Below are 20,067 nucleotides of genomic sequence, written 5' to 3' on the forward strand. Positions count from 1 at the left end.
AACAGAAGTTCTCATGGCTCCAGGGAACCCTGGTGGTGAAGGGCTGTCTACTGTCTCTCAACTGTTTTCTAGACCTTTCCATGATGGATTGAATATTTTTCATATTAACAGGTACTGTGAACAGCTCACCAAGGGTCACTGGACATGGAGGAGATCACCAGGAATACCTCCATCTTCACAGCACTACTGCAGGGGTGGAAGAGGAGAGGCAGGGAGGGGGATGAAACGATGAGGGAGCACAAGAGAGGAGGAGAGGAAGGAAGAAAGGGAGGAAGGGAAAACAAAGAAGGCGGAGGAAGGGAGGAGGCTCCTGCACTCAGGGATGCTTAGGGAACTGTGAAGCTGAGAACACAGGATTTCTGGGGGCTTATCCTGTTGTCTTTTTTTTTTTTTTTAAGATTTACTTATTATAGCCGGGCATGGTGGCTCATGCCTTTAATCCCAGCACTCAGGAGGCAGAGGCAGGCAGATTTCTGTATTCGAGGCCAGCCTGGTCTACAAAGTGAGTTCCAGGACAGCCAGGGCTATATAGATAAACCCTGTCTCGAAAAAAAAAAGATTTATTTATTATTATAGATAATATTATATTATTACACTGTTGCCATCTCCAGACACACTAGAAGAGGGCATCAAATCTCATTACAGGTGGTTGTGAGCCACCATGTGTTGCTGGGATTTGAACTCGGGACCTTCGGTGGAGCAGTCAGTGCTCTTACCTGCTGAGCCATCTCTCCAGCCCCCTCCTGTTGTCTTTATATTCTTATTCTTTTTTTTTTAAAGATTTATTTATTTATTATATGTAAGTACACTGTAGCTGTCCTCAGATACTCCAGAAGAGGGCATCAGATTGCATTAAGGATGATTGTGAGCCACCATGTGGTTGCTGGGATTTGAACTCTGGACCTTCGGAAGAGCAGTCGGGTGCTCTTACCCACTGAGCCATCTCACCAGCCCTAGATTCTTATTATTATTATTATTATTATTATTATTATTAATTTATTTATTTGTTTATTTTGTTTTCTTTGAGACAGGGTTTCTCTGTGTAGCACTGGCTGTCCTGGAACTTACTCTGTAGACCAGACTCACCTCAAATTCAGAAATCTGCCTGCCTCTGCCTCCCGAGTGCTGGGATTAAAGGCCTGTGCTACTACTGCCCAGCCTTTTAATTATTTTTAAATCATTTTGTATTTTATTTTATAATTTTTGAGATGAACTTTGTTGCTCAGGCTGGCCAGAAGCCTCAGTCTTCTAAGTACTGGGATTATAGGCGTGTGCCACCATATTCAGCTCCAGCTTTACTTTTAAAAAAAAATTGAAGAAGGGGCTGGAGAGATGGCTCAGTGGTTAAGAGCACTGACTGCTCTTCCAGAGGTCCTGAGCTCAATTCCCAGCAAGCACATGGTGGCTCACAACCATCTGTAATGGGATCTGATGCCCTTCTGGTGTGTCTGGAAACAGCTGCAGTGTGCTCATATAAATAAAAATAAGTAAATCTTTAAAAAAAAATTGGCTGGGCAGTGATGGCACATGTCTTTAATCCCAGCACTTGGAAGGCAGAGGCAGGTGGATTTCTGAGTTTGAGGCCAGCCTGGTCTATAGAGTGAGTTCCAAGACAGCCAGGGCTACACAGAGAAACCCTGTCTCAAAAAAAAAAAAAAATCCAAAATAAACTGAAAACTGAAATGAATCCTTTTTAGATTTACATATTTTCCCTTATGTGTATGAGTGTTTTGCCAGCATGTGTGTCTTGCATCAAGTTGTGCCTGGTGCCCACAGAAGTCAAGAGAGGGCGTCAGGTGCTCTGGCACTGGAGTTACAGGCAATTGCGAGCCACCATGTAGATGCTAGGAATCCAACCTGGGTCCTCTGCAAAAGCCCCAAGTTCTCTTAGCCTATGAGTCATCTCTCCATCCTTTCCTCCCACTTTACTCAAAGCAGAAGCAGGCTTTGTTAGCATTCACCACAGAAAAGATAGAAATGAGAGAAACGCCTAAGAGCTAGGAAGTTTCCAAGTTTAAAATGTTCTTCTTAGGGCAAGAGAGAGAGATGACCCTGTGAGTAAGAACAGCGGCTGCTCCACAGAGGACCCAAGTCTGTTAGCTCCTTACTACTACTAAGGCCAGCTCCAGAAATCACACTCTTCTGGCCACTCTGTAGACACATATGTGCACACGCGTGTATATACACACACATCTTAAGTCTTAAATCTTTAAAAAGCCAGACATGGTGACATACACTTTTAATCTTTAAGCCCATCTCTTATGGGCAGAGGTATACAAATCTCTGTGAGTTCAAGTTCACCCTGGTCTACCAGGGTACATAGGTTACATAGGTAGTCAGAGTTACATAGCTAGACTCTGTCTCAAAAACATTTTTTTTTTGAAAGGGTTTCTCTGTGTAGCCCTGGCTGTCCTGGAACTCACTTTGTAGACCAGGCTGGCCTCAAACTCAGAAATCCACCTGCCTCTGCCTCCCGAGTGCTGGGATTAAAGGCGTGCGCCACCACGCCCAGCAACATTTTTTTTTAAATACTTCTTGTGGCTGGGGATGTAGCTCAGCTTGTAGAAGTCTTCCCAGCAAGAAGGAAGTCTTGGGTTCAATCCCCAGCAGGGCATGGTGTTGGGAGGTAGAGGCGGGAGGTTCAGAAGTTCACTGTCATCAGGTCACAGTGAGTTCAAGATCAGCCGGAGATACATAAGACCCTGCCTGAAAATACAGATTGTATATATTACCTATTTTTGACAAGGCTGGTGGTCCATGCTGCGCTCAGCAGACAGAGGCAGGTGGATCTCTGTGAGTTCAAGGTCAGCCTGGTGTAATAGCAAGTTCAAGGCTGGCCAGAGCTGAACAGTGAGACACTGTGTCTCATTTTTCTTTTCTTTCTTTTTTGTTTATCTCCCCTCCTCCATCTCCTCCTCCTCCTTCTCCTCCTCCTTCCTCCTTTTCCTCTGCCTTTTCTTCCCCCTTCTCTCCTCCTCCACCTCTTCATACTCTTTTCTTTGTCTTTTTTTCTTTCTTTTCTTTTTCTTTTTCTTTTTCTTTCTTTCTTTCTTTTTTTTTTTTCTTTTCCAAGACAGGGTTTCTCTGTATAGCCCTGGCTGTCCTGGAACTCACTCGGTAGATCAGGCTGGCCTCAAACTCAGAAATCCACCTGCCTCTGCCTCCAAAATGTTGGGATTAAAGGCGTGCGCCATGCCTGGCTTCTTTTGTTTTTTGAAACAAGGTTTCACTGTGTAGCCCCAGCTGTCCTGGAACTCACTCTGTAGACCAGGGTGGCCTTGAACTCAGAGATTCACCTGCCTCTGCCTCCCAAGCACGCCTGCGAATGCAAACACACACACACACACAGAGTCATAATTTAAAAATAAAATTTGTTTGAAACCACCAAATTTGGAGGTATAGAGAACTTCCCACAGCAGCCACATTGAGAACAGATACTGAAGTGTGACCTTTATGCTCACACTAACAGAGCACTTCCTAGTCAACAGCCATCTTCCCCACCTGTGTCCCTTAAGCACCCCAGACTCTCCTCTTAGCTGCCACCTGCTATATGCTCTTTTGTAAAATATCCCTTTGTTAATCGGCATACTGTAATTGTGGTAAAATATGAGTTGGGTATTTATTTATTTTCAAGTTTCCTGGTGATAGTTTATTATCTGTTAGTAGCACACAGACCAAATATTAATCATTCAAAGCCATGTGTCTACAGACGTGGGGAGTGATACGGGGGCCGCTCAGTGAGGGACCGACTGCGTGCACTTAATGACCACTCTTTAGGCTTTGAATCTTCCTACGGCGGCAGCGGCGTTCAATCGGCTTCTGCAGACGCTCTATCGCCTTTGAATGGTGGTCAATCTCATCTTCATGGTGTTTTTTTCAGGGCAGCCAGCTGTACTCTAGTCTTCTCTCGGAAGTACCGACCCTCTTCAGCCTTTTCTCCTTTTCTGAAGGCTCCACCAGCTTCTCGGTTGGAGCCAGCGCCCATATCTATGCTCTCCGACGAGTCTGAGACGAAGCCTCGGGTTCACAGGACCCTCATACCCCAGACACCGAGCCGAGCCGAACCACCAACGCCAAGCCTGCCATTGTCTTTGGCGCTGCTCCACGAGTTGGGTATTTAAATTGAGAGGCCCAGGCAGGTACCTCTTGGGAAGCCCCACAGCCAGCGGCCTTGGGGAAGCGTTCAGACCAGAGCCGGAACCCAAAGTGAAACTGGTTCTGGGTCTGGGGAAGTGGGTTAGAATGCAGAGGATTTTTAACTTTTTTTTTTTCTTCCCTGTTTTGGTGATTCCCAGATCAAATCCAGGGCGCTGCACCCTCACCCCGTCCAGAGGCGGCCTTGCATCTGTCACTTCCGAACTGGAACAGGAAGAAGCCACAGCCCTGCTCACTATGCCAGATGTGCCTCTCAGGAAGGGGCCCTTGGGCTGCTAGTACCAAACAATGGGCCTCATTCCGGGAACTTTATTTTCACTGCCACCACAGATGTTTCTGTCATTTCTGAGATTCATGGAGGCAGCTGTGATTCCTGTTCCCTTAACATTTTATATATATATATGTATATATATATATATATATATATATACACATATATATATATACACACACACACATTATGTATGTAAACTTCTAGTGGCTGAAGAGATGGTTCTGTGGGTAGCGCGCTTGTCCAGCAAGCCTGTCAGCCTGAGTTTGATCCCGGTAGAAGGCAAGAATCAACTCTACAGAGTTGTCCTCTGACTTCCACGGGCCACCACAGGACTAGTGCCTTCTTTTCCCACAGCCTACATACATGCCACCGTGATTGTTTGTTTGTTTGTTTTAATTTATATGAGTACACTGCAGCTGTCTTCAGCCACACACTAGAAGAGTGCCCTGGAGCCGGACAGTGGTAGCGCACGCCTTTAATCCCAGAATTTGGGAGGCAGAGGCAGGCGGATTTCTGAGTTTGAAGCCAGCCTGGTCTACAGAGTGAGTTCCAGGACAGCCATGCCATACAGAGAAACCCTGTCTCGAAAAACCAAAAAAAAAAAAAAAAAAAAGAGTGCATTGGATCCCATTACAGATGGTGATGGTTGTGAGCTCTCATATGGTTGCTGGGAATTGAACTCATGACCTCTGGAAGAGCAGTCAGTGCTTTTAAGTGCTGAGCCATCTCTCCAGCCTATGATTGCTATTTGTAAAGATACCTCTTGAGCTGGTGATGGTAGCACACGTCTCTAATCTCAGTATCTGGAACAGGAACGTTCAAAATCAGCCTGGGCTACAGAATAAACCCTACATTTAAAAAAAAAAAAAAGGAATAATTTATGACTCAGCGATTTCATATGACTAGATAATGCTCAAAAGAATTGAAAGTAGGGGGCTGGTGAGATGGCTCAGTGGGTAAGAGCACCCGACTGCTCTTCCAAAGGTCCCGAGTTCAAATCCCAGCAACCACATGGTGGCTCACAACCATCCATAACGAGATCTGACTCCCTCTTCTGGAGTGTTTGAAGACAGCTACAGTGTACTTACATGTAATTAATAAATAAATAAATCTTTAAAAAAAAAAAAAAGAATTGAAAGTAGGGCCAGGCAGTGGTGGTGCACGCCTTTAATCCCAGCATTCAGGAGGCAGAGGCAGGTGGATTTCTGAGTTCGAGGCCAGCCTGGTCTACAGAGTGAGTTCCAGGACAGCCACGGCTACACAGAGAAACCCTGTCTCGAAAAACCAAAACCAAAAAAAAAAAAAAAAAAAAAAAAAAAGAATTGAAAATAGGGAATCTGGAGAGATTGCACAGTGGTTAGAGCAGTGACGGCTCTCACAGAGGACCTGAGTTCAGATCCCGGCACCCACATGGTGGTTTACAACCATCTGTAACTCCAGCTCTAGGAGACCTGATGGCCTTTTCTGACCTCTGGTAGCAGGCACATATGTGGCACAATATATACATACATACATACATACAGGTAAGACTGCTACACACATGAAAAATAGAACAAATAAATCTAAACCAAGAGATTTGCAAGCGCCGGGCGGTAGTGGCGCAAGCCTTTAATCCCAGCACTCCAGAGGCAGAGGCAGGCAAATTTCTGAGTTCGAGGCCAGCCTGGTCTACAAAGTGAGTTTCAGGACAGCCAGGGATATACAGAGAAACCCTGTCTCAAAAAACCAAAAAAAAAAAAAAAAAAAAAAAAAGAGAGAGATTCCCAAGAGACATTTGCACATCATGTTCATAGTGGCCAACGGGAGAGGCAGTCAGTCATGAGATGGATGAGCTGATAACAAAATGTAGACTTTACCTATAGTGAGGAAAAAAATCTGTTGAGATGGAGCTACACGCCGTAGCATGGGAAGATCTTGGGGTTCACAGATAATGAGCATGGGTTCCTCTCCCATGCAGAAGCTACAGCGGTCAAAGCCACAGAAACAGAAAGCGGAATAAAGGTAAGCAGGGGCTACACAGCAGCTGAGCTTAAGCAGGGCGGAGCTGCTCAGTGGGGGGAATTTCAGTTGTGCAAGGCCAACTGAAATAGTGTCACAGAACACTATAAATACTTTCTGTGCTTACCCTATTGCAGGGAATAGCTTAGCTGGAATGTGCTGAAGCCCTGGTTTCATTTTGAAAAAGAAAATTGTAAATTTTATGTCCAATTTTTTCCCCCAACAACCTAGAATTATTTAATAAAACTTTATAAAAGTCTGGTGAGAACCTGGTGTAACGATGATGCCTTTAAATTCCAGCACTGGGGGGAGCCTTGTTTACACAGGGGGAGTTCCATGTCAGCCAGGTATGCCTCCAGAGTGAAACACAGTCTTAAAAAGGAGAGAGGGGAGGGGAGGAGAGGAGAGGAGAGGACTCTAGTTCAGTTCCTGGCACTTACAACAGATTGTTCACAACTGTCCAGAACTCCAGTTCCAGAGGCTCTGACTCCCTTTGTCTACCCTCTGTAGATAGATACCTAACGTGTGTATAGGCACCCCACCCCACCCCCTCTGTCTTTTTCCACTTTTTCGCCTTTATTTTTATTTTAAATGTATGTCTGTTTTGCTTGTTTGTTGTGGTTGTCCTGGAACTTGCTCTGTAGACCAGGCTGTCCTTGAACTCAGAGATCCACCTGCCTCTGCCTCCCAAGTGCAGGGATTGAAGGCTGCACCACCACTGCCAGTGTTAGTATTTTTTTAAATGGGTGGTGGGGGCGGGGCATGCTGGAGAGATGACCCTTCAACTAAGAGCACTTTCGGTTTGCTTGTTTGTTTTTTTCAGAGGTCTTAGGTCTGGTTCCTGATACAAGGCCAGTCTCAGTTACTTTTTTAACCTTGTGTTAACTTTATATTTAACCTCATGTTATACTGACTACCGCTAATTTTTTTTTTTTTTTTCGAGACAGGGTTTCTCTGTATATCCCTGGCTGTCCTGGAACTCACTTTGTAGACCAGGCTGGCCTCGAACTCAGAAATCTGCCTGCCTCTGCCTCCTGAGTGCTGGGATTAAAGGCATGCGCCACCAAGCCTGGCTGACTACCGCTAATTTTAGTGTAAAGATTTCTCTTCTTGTAACTTTGTTTCTTAGTTTTCCCCACAAGGTTATACAGTTACTCCCTCCTGACTTATGTTCTGGATCTTTGCCAATTGTTATCGCGGTTTCCCGAGTTCCTTGGAGAACTCTCTTCTGAGCTAACTGCTGCTGCCTTCTTTGCCTTTCTGTTAACTTTGAAGCAGTTACTGAGTAATCATCACCCCTAAGCCGCTAAAAGAAATTTGGGTGACTTCTAAAAGGGGACTAATGGGCCATTGGGCCACCCACTCATCCCTCTTCTTGCCGCTCTGGACATTGTTTTGGGGACTAGAAGTGAAACAGCGGGGCTGAAGCCTTCAGGTAAGAATGAAGCTCTCAACAGCTCTCCAGCAGACTGTAGCAGACCCGCCATCAGCATCAGCTCCTTGGCTGCTACAGAAAGGCATTGGCGTCCTGACCCTTCTCCTCTGGCCCTCCCCCATCACTCTTCCTTACCAGGACCCTCGAACTTAATTTTCTAGATGTTTTACTTGCTGACCTTTGTCCTATACCCAAAGTGTCCCATACCCAAAGCTCTCTCAGTGGGACAAAGTTTCTCACAGTGGGACAAAGTTGCTATGATCATCATGTTGCTACCTTGTTATGACCATTTTGCAACCATGTCTTTGTTTCAAGAGGTTGTCATGACACCTCCTTATGTTTATAGTCTGTGTCTGAACCCCTATTTATTTGTCTGCCAAATCCCCCATTTGGAAACCTCCTACTTCTGAATTATACAAAAGTCCTTATTTCCTCTATGCCCAAGGCCGATGTCTTGAACCCCACCTTAGGAAGAGACAGCCCCGTGTACATGAATTAAAAAAAAAAAAGCTTACTTGGATGAATCTGGCTGTGTGCTTCGGGTCAATGGTCTTTCTCTTCAAATCTGTGTGATTAACAAGAGCCTTGCAGGTTTTTAAAAAAAGATTTATTTATTATTATATATAAATACACTATAGCTGTCTTCAGACACACCAAAATAGGGCATCAGATCTCATTACAGATGGTTGTGAGCCACCATGTAGTTTCTGGGATCTGAACTCAGGACCTTTGGAGGAGCAGTCGCGGTGCACTTAACTGCTGAGCCATCTCTCCAACCCCAGCCTTGCAGGTTTAAGACAGAAGGGGGTCTCATCCCTAACCAAAGAGCTATCTCCAATTGACATCTGCTTACAAAGGAAAATTTAGTTTCTCAAACTCGGTCTCCCTGGCCAGTAGTAAATGATCGCTAAAAAAAAAAAAAAAAAAAATGAACTCAGTAGTATTTTTAAAAACAAAACAGCCTGAGTCAAATTCTTGGAAACCACATGATAAAAAGACAGAACTGAGTCTTGCAAGTTGTCATCTGACAACTTGCCACAATCCCACCCCCAATAAATAAATAAATAAATAAATAAATAAATAACGTCCTTTCCTAGCAAGATGGCTTAGTGGGTAAAGCCTGACACCGTGAGTCTGATCCCTGGCTCCTGCGTGGTAGAAGGAGAAAACTGACTCCAGCAAGGTGTCTTCTGTCCTCCATGAGCATCCCGTGACACCTGTGCGCACATACACACACAATAAGGAAATGTCAAAATTGTTTGTGTGTTACATGTTTTCCCTACATGTAACTTTGTGCACCACATACATGCCTCGTACCCAAGGAATCCAGAAGATCCCTGGGACTGGAGTTATAGATGGTCATAAGTCACCGCGTAGATATTGTGACTCAAACCCAGGTCTTCTGGAAGAGTAGCCACTTAACCACTGAGCTGTCTCTCCAGTCCCGGCTTATTTATTTATTTTTTTTTAAAGAAATACCTTCCTCCTAGCACTTAGGAGGCAGAAACAGGCAGAGCTCTGAGTTCGAGGCCAGCTTGTTTTACATTACAAGTTCTAGGACAGCCAAGGCTACACAGAGAAACCATGTTTCCAAAAAAAAAAAAAAAAAGATTGGTGGGGGTGTTTTGGGGTGGGGGGGAAGAGAGAGAAAGAGAGAAAGAGAGAGAGGAAGGAAGGAAGAAAGGAAGGAAGGAAGGAAGGAAGGAAGGAAGGAAGGAAGGAAGGAAAGAAAGAAAGTGTGTGCTTGCTTGCAAAGCTTGCTTGAGGACCTCCCATTTAAAAAAAAAATCAGCCTGACATTCGGGCACACCTCTGGAGGCAGAGTCATGTGGATCTTCTTACCAGTGTGAGAATGGACTTGTCTACATAGCAAGTTCCAGGACAGCCTGGGCCATATAGAGAGACCCTGTGTCACTGTGTGTGTGCACATGCGCGTGTGTGTCTATATTTGGACATGTGTGTTAAGTGCAGGTATCCACAGAAGCCAAAAGGCTTCTCTTCTGTAGCTACAGGCTGTTTGACTCAGTTGCTGCAAACCAAGCTTGGGTCCCCTGCAAGAACATTACAGGATCTTAACACCACATCACACCTCCAGCCTCAAGTCCAGAAGTTTGAAGCCAGCTTGAACAATGCAATGAGAACATGTCTGAAAAAAAAAAAAAAAAAAAAAAAAAACCCAACCAGCCAAACCCACAAACAAGACAGCAAATCTCCCTAGAGAGAAGATGAAGTTCCTGTTTCTTGTTCTCACTTGGGGGTGTGGGGGAGGGACGCAGGGGTGATTGTGGAGAGAGAAAGCAAAAGGCAGTGCCCTCCCAGCTCCTTCTTGAAGAGGCAAACTTGAGGTCCAGGAGTCCTGTTTCCTCACCACAGGACATCCACTTATGCATCATCTCTGCTAGAGTCCACGGCAGCCCTAGCTGGTCACCTTGTTGTGCTTACAGTTTCAACTTAAGCATTGCCCTCTGAGCCTCCACCCAGAGCACACCCTCTTCCAGCCCAGTGTGGCAGGATGACCTCTCTCCCACACTCTCCTCAGCCAGCATGTACATCTGTGGTTTCTCTTCTCACTCCACTGACAGCTCCTGAGGCCTGGACTTTTTCTTTTATTCTTAGACACACAGAGCCTGGTGTTTTCCTGACTAATGGATGGGAAGATTCTAGGATGTGAGGTCTCCCTCACTCCTCCACTCCACACGCCTTAGTGTGACTCCCCTGAGGGCAGAGTGATGGGACTTGCGGCATCTCGAGCCTGGGTACCTGTCCTGTCTCCCACTCCTTTCCCAGGGACCAGGCTCCTTAGGGTCAGTAACAGCTACTGTAGCCTCTCAGACTCAGTTTCCCCAGCAGCAGACAAAAGGGACTGATGTTGAAAAGCAAAGGTCCCTTTCCCTCTGTCCTTTAGGATTTCCCAGAGTAAGCCAAGGCACAGTAAAACCATCAAACCAGGTCACACCATAGGAGGAAAGAAGGTTTATTTGGAGGGAAGTTCAAGGCTTCCATGGCCGCCTATGAGGGGCAGAGAGAATATCAAAAAAGATGAGGAAAGCCTTGCCAGTTAGAGAGGTAACAGGCAGAGACAGAGACGGAGCCTGTGAACTGGAACAGCCTGGAGGTTAGAAGTCAGCGTAGGAGCTGGGCAGTGGTAGTGCACATCTTTAATCCCAGCACTTGGGAGGCAGAGGCAGGCGGATTTCTGACTTCGAGGCTAGCCTGGGCTAAACAGAGAAAACCTGTCTTGAAAAAAACAAACAAAAAAAAACAAACAAAACAAAACAAACAAACAAACAAACAAACAAACAAAAAAAAGGAAGTTAGAGTAGCAATGGGGGTTGTTTGCATTCTGACTGACACAGAGGATCCAGGAGGGTCGGTCGTGAGAGCTTTGATGCATTATAGGTTTGTGCTAATAGGTATGTTCCTCATTTGCCTGAGGTGAAGGAACACAGGAGAAGTTGCAGTTCTTTCTGATAGACAGATTTCTAAGGATGGCTGAGTGTAAGGTTTGTGTATCCACCAGCAGTCCATCTGTTTACCCTGCCAGAGTCTATCGTGAGCTCAGCCAGGCTGTCATGTAGGACACTGTCGATGCCAAAGCCATTTTTGATGGTTTGGGGAGGTCTCTTTGGAATTAACACCCAGCACCAGGGCCCGTCCCACAGGCAGCACATCTGCTCAGACACCCTCTGTTCCCGGCTGCTGGGTCTGTCCCAATCGGGTTCTGTCTGAATATCGCACACATTTGCATCTTCCCTTGGTGGCTCATTTTGCTCCCAGCAATGTTTAGAAAGCCTGCCTGGCCAGGATCAGCTCACTGCAGAGTTCCGCAGCCTGTGAGAGGCCCACACATGTGGGAAGGCTCCTGGCAAGTTCCCTTTTCAGGCCAGGGATGCCTCCCACAACTCTTGTCTATTTCCTGACTGCTCTTACTTCCCCCAAAGGCCTAAGTTTTGTGGAAAGCAACCTTAGCTTGTCTGCATCTCCCCCAGCACATCCTGGATCTCTAGATTCATGGCTGAGACTGTGCATGTTATAGGTGAAAAGCTGTACATTAGGTTCAAAGGAAACTCTAGGTCCCCAAACTTTAAAAGGCAGGCCAGTGAACTCAACCTGGACTACAGGAGGATTTCTGGTGGTTAGGTAAAAGCCAGAATTCCCTCAGGAACTTGTGAAACTGGTCCTCATCTGCCAAAATGAGTCATTTACCTATATATGGCAGAACATATGGCTACCTGTGGTTCCTATAGCCTATCAAAGCTTATGCTGGCCTCTAGGCGCCCTCAGCACCAGTATCCCAAGTACCTGTTAACACATTTCAAAGTCCATGCTGACAACCTAGCCCTTCTCACCTCTTCCACTTAATGAACAAGACTGCCTCCATTTTAGGCTTAAAAGACATCCTCTAGTAAAGACCAAATAAACCCATCCCTCTACAAGTGGCTCTGTATTACCTGTTCCAGGAAATGGCAAGCACGTCTTTGTTTCAAAAAGTTGTTTATAATCATCCTGCAACCCTATCTTCCTTTCAGAAGGTTGTTATTATCACCTGTTATGACTTCCATGTTACAACCCCCTTGCCATTGTATCTTTGTTTAGGAGGTTGTTATGACAATTCCTTATGCTTATGTTCTGCTCCTATAACCCTGCTTATTTTGCCCAACACATCTCCTATTTGGAAACCCCCTACCCTTGAGCTATAAAAACCTTGCCTTTCTTGCATCCAAGGTTGACCTCTTGAATCCCACCTTAGGGGAAGAGAGCTTGTTTATATGAATAAAAAATTAGCTTTAGCAGGGCAGTGGTGGTGCATGCCTTTAATCTCAGCACTTGGAGAGTGAGTGAGTTCCAGGACAGCCAGGGCTACGCAGAGAAACCCTGTCTTGAAAAACCAAAAAAAAAAAGTTAGCTTTAATTACTGGTTTGCTTCAATTAATTTGCCATGATGATTTGGACTAGTGGTATTTTTCCTCCCATCTTTGAGACTAACATTTGGAGGCCCCAGCGAGATCAAGACCATAACTCAAATTTAGAGATTCAAAAGCCAGATCTTCCCCTGGCCCTCTGGGACTGAGGAGCTGCTCTAGAGGCTACACACCTTGGAGACATTTCAACTTTCTGAGGCACACTTTGGTTTGGCAGACTGCCTGAGAGAATTGACAAAAAGAAAACAGCAAGCAGCTCTTTTTTCCTTCCTTCCTTCCTTCCTTCCTTCCTTCCTTCCTTCCTCCCTCCCTCTCTCCCTTCTTTCTCCTTTCTTTCTTTCTTTCTTTCTTTCTTTCTTTCTTTCTTTCTTTCTTTCTTTCTTTCTTCCTTCCTTCCTTCCTTCCTTCCTTCCTTCCTTCCTTCCTACCTCCTCTAGTAAGTCACAGACAGAAACTTTTTTAACTCTTTCTGTAACATCTGTTTGTGTTTATGTTTCTGTTTTGGTTCTGTGGATCCCATTCTGGGCCCATGGAGAGGGGTGTCTGATAAGATCTAACATTTCGATTGTCCAGGACATCAAGAAGTTGTGTATCCCATCTGGTTATTTCTGGTTATTTCTGGTTATTTGGGAATTCAGTCAGAGCCACCAGTTCTTTTTTTGACCCATCTTAGGACTCTGGGGACACCCTGACAAGACTGAGGGCTGAGAAATAAGAAAAGCTTGTCACCCAAGTGCCTGTTGGTAGGGTTTTAATACCTAGGCTGTACAACAGAACTCAGGAACCGTGAGGACTTTCCATGATGAGGGAGGAGGTGCAAGAGATTGGATAGGCCCAGAATAAAGTGTCAGGCATTTCCAGGAGCTGAGACAGAAATCAGAAAGGCCCAGACTATCATCTAAACTGACACTAGCAGCCTTTGGATGAAGACATAGGCCTGCACCTATGTCTTCTGCAACGTGCCTGACTGGATACTGCCATGCTCCCACCTTGATGATAATGGACTGAACCTCTGAACCTATAAGCCAGCCCCAATTAAATGTTGTTTTTTATAAGACTTGCCTTGGTCTTGGTGTCTGTTCACAGCAGTAAAACCCTAACTAAGACAGAAGTTGGTACCAGAAGTGGGGTATTGCTGTGATAGGCCTGACCATGTTTTTATTTGAAAGAATGTGGATTTGGGGACTTTGTATTTGGAAAGCAATGGAATGCTTTAAATGGGGCTTAATGGGTCATCCTAGTAGGAATATGGAAGACTTAGGAAGTCTCTGGCAGGTTCCCAGCACCTGGGTTGTAGAAAGAGGCATTTGAGAAAAAGCCTCCTGTTTGAAAAAAAAAAAAAAAGAAACAAACAAAACAAAAACAACAACAGAAACCACTTCGGTCAAACTGGTGAACTTTGCATGTCCCAGCCCACCTGTTGTCCACAAACCTTGGATGCTGGCTCTGGAGTTGGAAAGTTTCTGTCCTATGTCAGGCAAACTACCTGACTTAATGGCAAACAAAAGCAAAACTAAAAACAAATAACCAAATAACCCCCCAAAAAAAAACCCCAAACCCCCCAAAACAAAAACAAACAAACAAAACAAAATCAAAACAAAACCAAGGCAGAACAGCTAAAAATATTACAATATTGGCTCATTTTACTGTCTAAAACTGTACCTCAGGGTTTATTTATGAGTTTATTGGATATGGTTAGAACTATGTAGAATCTGTAACAAAGGTTGACTTAAAAAGTATAACATGCCGGGCGGTGGTGGCGCACGCCTTTAATCCCAGCACTCAGGAGGCAGAGGCAGGCCGATTTCTGAGTTCGAGGCCAGCCTGGTCTACAAAATGAGTTCCAGGACAGCCAGGGCTATGCAGAGATACCCTGTCTCGAAAAACCAAAAACCAAAAAACCAAAAAACAAAAACAAAAACAAAAACAAAAAGTATAACACAGAATTAATAATTAGAAAGCTACATAGGTCTTAAAGAGCAAAGACCAAATCCATCGATGTCCATAGTCTTGGGCAAGTCTTATTCTGCTTGTGGCTAATTGTTCTTGTTAACATAGTTTAAATGCTTGAGGGCTCACCCTGAGGAAGGCTCAAGACTACACCAGAATCAAAAACACCCAATGTAGTCCTCAGTCAGCTAAAGTTAGGACCACAACTACTAACTACTGGAATGTTCTTAGGATGCAACAAGACATTGACCCACGGCCTGTAAACTGTCCCTCCTTACCTGGCCTATGCAGGCTAACAGAGGCTGACTTAAGCCTGTATATCCAACATCCTGTCTTTGTTAACTTTATTTAGTTATTTTGATAAACCGAGTCATGCAAGAAACTGTGATACTCTGCAGTGGTGCACTAGGAAAAAAACAGGAAAATAAAGTTGCCCGTCTCCATATGGGTGGCATTCATGGAGGAGAATTCGATTCAAGCACTGTAGGGTTTTTAAAGGCTAATTTTAACAGGAATACAACTACAAACCCCAGCTGGGAGTGGTGGCGCACGCCTTTAGTCCCAGCATTTGGGAGGCAGAGGCGGGCAAATTTCTGAGTTCGAGGCCAGCCTGGTCTACAGAGTGAGTTCCTGAAACACTGTGGACACTGCTGGGTTGACTGCCCTGCTCTGCGTAGTCACAGTGGGTCAGTTTTTCCCAGTTCCTCATCCACAGGAATATCTCTTGGACCTTCTAGGTGTGGCAGTCAAAGGCCTATATTGTCTTGTGCAGCAACTAAATATGTAATACTGCCCAATGTGACAGATGAAGACCTATGTCCACTGCCCCCAACAAAGCCATCAAGACCATGGGAACCTAGGGCAACCCTATGGGGAGGAGTCTCTGTCATTTTAATTGGTACAGAGGCCATTTGGATTATACTTCCTTCTTTTTTTTTTTAAGATTTATTATTATTATTTTTTTATGGATACACTGTGGCTGTCTTCAGACACACCAGAAGAAGACATCAGATCCCATTACAGATGGTTGTGAGCCACCATGTGATTGCTGGGACTTGAACTCAGGACCTCTGGAAGAGCAGTCAGTGCTCTTAACCACTGAGCCATCTCTCCAGCCCCTGTACTTCCTTCTATAATTTATCCTTCTCTGACCTCTGATGGTGTTGATGGTTAGCTGTAGCTTTGCCAATTTAGCAGCAGGTGCCTGGTCAATGCATTTCATATATAAAAACCAGGCCTTAATTTTAAATCGCCTGATGAAAAGGGCAACCTCATAGGCAGGTTTGCCTGACTAACAAGCTTTGTATTAAAGGATAAACAAGTTTTAGACGGGAACTTGCTTCGCCACTTAGATATGTCTAAATATAAACAATTAGATAAAAAGTTTAAGGTTTATATAAATTACAAAGGTCTAAACATAATTTAAACTATAAACATCTGAAGATATGAAAGTCTAAATAAATGATGAAACTCTAAAAATGACGTAAGATATATCAATACAACTCACTCTATGCTATTGAAATAGTAAGATTTCAAAGGCTCAGAGTTTTACCATTGATCAGTGAAGTTCTGACAATCTGGTCAAGGACTGACCACTTTATCGGTCACAAGGTTTTAAATTTCTTTTGGTTGTATATACATAGACTTAAAGATGCCTCTCCTTATGCTAAAAATCTCTCTCTCCAATCTATATCCAGCCCTTTGGACAGAAAACATTCATGCTTTTAACCAAAAGCCATGGCTTTTATTTGCTATGACCCAAAGGCCTGGGTCTACTCAGGATGTTTTACAGAGTATGGGCTTCACCATGGATTTCAATGCAGATTACAATATAAGCGTCAAGAAACTGAAAACATTGTAAGACTTGAATCCACCTCTCAGAGGTCAAACAGACTCCAGATAAATACATCTGTCAATCAACAGCCTAAGCTTCCCTGACTATTTCCTATTCCTGACGGGGAAGCTCCAAAAAGCATTTTCTTTAAGTTCTTGAACCTTAGCTTCTGTCCTTATTCTATATCTGCCTTGGCAGAGTTCCACCAGGCTGGTAGACACCACCGAGAAATCAGCTACCAACTACAAACTGCCCCAAAGATGATCTACACCACACCAGTCCCAGGTAGACCTAGAAAACCAGAAAGGCCCAGACTTGCTGGAAGCTGATGTAAACCGGTCCAGCTGATGTGATGGTTCCCTGTATCTTCAGCTGGGTCAGCAAACAAGATGCTTCTGATGAGTCCCCCATCACCTTAACCTCATCCTGGCCACTGGCTAATATTACAGCCTTCCTGGGCCCTGACAACAGCTTCCTAAATTCAGCAGGAAGTAGTTACACAGATGATGTCACCTCTTGTCCTCAGCAAGGAGCTGGAATATTAGGTCCAAAGGAAACTCCGTGGTGAAGGGGACAAAATGGTGGCCTAGTGGTGGACCATAGGGCCTTAAAACATCTGTTCTATGCTCACCAAATAGGTATAATTCATAAGCAGGCCGTGCATCTTTTGATGCATTACAAACTTTGTCCCTCCCTCCAACTCCTAGATAAAGAACATTAAGACCCAATCAAAAAGTTGGCAGGGGCAGGTAAGGCGAGGAGGGAATGATGAACTCGTCTGCCTCCACCTTAGGTGTAAAAGCCACCTTAAAATCTTAAAGTAAAGTCAAGCTGGGCTCATTCCTGTTTATGACTAAACCTCTCTTCTTCAAGGTATGCCCCACCTGTAGCCTTAACTACAACCATTTCTGTCTTGCCTGTTTAGAGAAACCACAACCATGTCTTTGTTTAAGACAGTTGTTTATAACCATCTTGCAACCCTACCTTTGTTTCAAAAAGGTTGTTATGACTACCCGTTGTTATGACTACCTTGTTAGGACCACCTGGCAACCCCACTTTTGTGCTGGGGAGGGAAGGCTGGTTTGACTAACTTGTTATGCTTACGATCTGCTCTTACAACCATACATATTTTGCCCACCAAATCCCCCATTTGAAAACACCCTACTCCTGAGCTATAGAAACCTTGTCTCCTTCAAGTCAGAGTCTGAACTTGCAAACCCCACCCTTAGGGGGAAACATTCCTTGTATACAAATAAAAAAGCTTGCTTTAACTAACTTGGCCATGGTGATTTGGGCTGGGGGACTTTCTTCTTCCATGGTTGGGATTCACACCCGGACCCTGAACTTCCTCCTGCTCTCTTGCTTTCTCCACAGCCCCTCCTCCTTATAACCCTGCTAACCCTGCCATGTTCACTCTCTGTTCTGCTCTGCTCCTGCTCCTCCCAGTGTGTCTTCCTCATTCCCTCTCTCCTGCTCCCCCCCCCCCAAGCCCCTCTTGCAGATAGCCCTGGCCACAGCCAGTCTGCTGGCCTTGTTCAGTCTACTTCTCTCTCTGCTCTGGACTCTTCCAGATGTCTCCAGCTGTTCCCTCCTATCTAAAATGAAAACCTTCCCATTTCCCATACCGTGGAACAGTCATGTTGTCAATTTACACACTAGCAAGCTGCTCCTTCTGGCTGGGAGGGAGAGGAGTTCTCAGCTGAGGTAGGATCTAGGAACCAAGAGGAGAAGAAGGAAAAGGAGACCCTGAAGCGGGTCTTGTTTAAAGGCCAAAGTGTAGTTCCCTGGAGAAACAGTTGTCACAATAGACAAGGCAGTTTCCGTGTGTAAGGGTTACTCAAGTGGCCTTCCTGCTTCTGCAGCCTGGGGACCAGAGAAAGCTGGTCAGAGGAAGTATTGGGGCTTCAGAGGGGGAGACCAACAGGAGGCAAGACAAGAGGACAACAAGGAACCGAAAGAATTTTCATGTGGGAGGCAGAGTTTGGCTTTTATCATAAAAAGTTCTGGGGGAACCGGGCGTGGTGGCCCACGCCTTTAATCCCAGCACTCGGGAGGCAGAGGCAGGTGGATTTCTGAGTTCGAGGCCAGCCTGGTCTACAGAGTGAGTTCCAGGACAGCCAGGGCTATACAGAGAAACCCTGTCTCGAAAAACAAAAACAAAAAAAACAACAAAAAAAAAAAAGTTCTGGTGTGGGGGAGCCCCATTTTACTTGAGTGAGGAGCTTCAGAAAGCCTGTGGGATTTTCAACAGACTGGTCCTGGTGTAGAAAGTGGCCTGACAGGCAGGAAGAGGCAGGATGGAGGCTAGGAAGTGAGTCAGACGAGAGACCATAGAGGACCAGCCTGGGAGGGAAGCAGATGGGAGAGGCATTCTGGGGGACAGAATGCAGAGTGTGGAGGAAACCTGAACTCTGGGTTTGCTTAGGTGCTTGGGCACAGGGGCAGACATGAGCCAGGGAACTACAGGGGACCAATATGACCCACACAGCCAGAGATCAGAGAAGTGACTGGTGTGGGTGGAGAGACATGGGATGGAGGAGTAGGGGTGGGGCACACTGATTCTGCTTGTCCCTGCACCCTGAGCCTCCTGCCTGTGGCTTCACTTTATGCCACTCAGGATCCTTCTCTTCCTCGGTTTTAGCTTCTCTGCGCCCATCTGCAAGCCTGTGTCTGTAGCCTGACGTTGGGCTCCAGGTAAATGCGCCACCACTCCTGTATCCTGTGGCACAGAGAACCTTCAACTCAGTGCCTTTCCTAGAGCCAACTCCTCAGGTGCTGTCCTTAGACTGAATGACATCTCTGAAGAATCCAGTGTCTGGGCCAGCAGCCTCCAGGCCCTGAATCCTCCTCCTCCTCCTCCTCTTCCTCCTCCTCCTCCTCCTCCTCCTCCTCCTCCTCCTCCTCCTCCTCCTCCTCCTCCTCCTCTTCCTCCTCCTCCCAGAGCTTGTAAGCCACATTCCTGCCACAGTGGAGCAAGCTGCTGATCCCTGCCCCTTACAGCTTCCCACCCACCATGGCCTTTTAAAATATAGCTCTGAATTTGTCACATTGGTCAAGGTTCCCCATGGGCCTGGGGCTCAATTTCGAGCCCCTAATAACATGGCTCCATGGATCCTGGTACATTCTTGTTTTCTCTCTCTCTCTCTCTCTCTCTCTCTCTCTCTCTCTCTCTCTCCCCCCTCCCCTACCTCCCCTCCCCCCTTTTTCTTGTGTGTGTATCTCCCTCCCCTCCCTCCCCCCTCTTCTCGTGTGTGTGTGTGTGTGTGTATGCATCCCCCTCCCCCCTCTTTCTCGTGTGTGTGTGTGTGTGTGTGTGTGTGTGTGTAAGTATGTATGTGTATTTATATATTTATCCACACACACATGAACAAAAACATTTAAATATAATCACTAGATAGCAGAGAGACAAAGCCCACACTAGACATCTCTCACCACTAAACGAAACCTTCAGTGTCAGGAACATACTACATCTCATTGGGTCATTGGCCAAAGGGGTCCC

Source organism: Mus musculus, chromosome 4 (assembly GCF_000001635.26).
Source record: "Mus musculus strain C57BL/6J chromosome 4, GRCm38.p6 C57BL/6J".
In the NCBI taxonomy this organism is placed as follows: domain Eukaryota; kingdom Metazoa; phylum Chordata; class Mammalia; order Rodentia; family Muridae; genus Mus; species Mus musculus.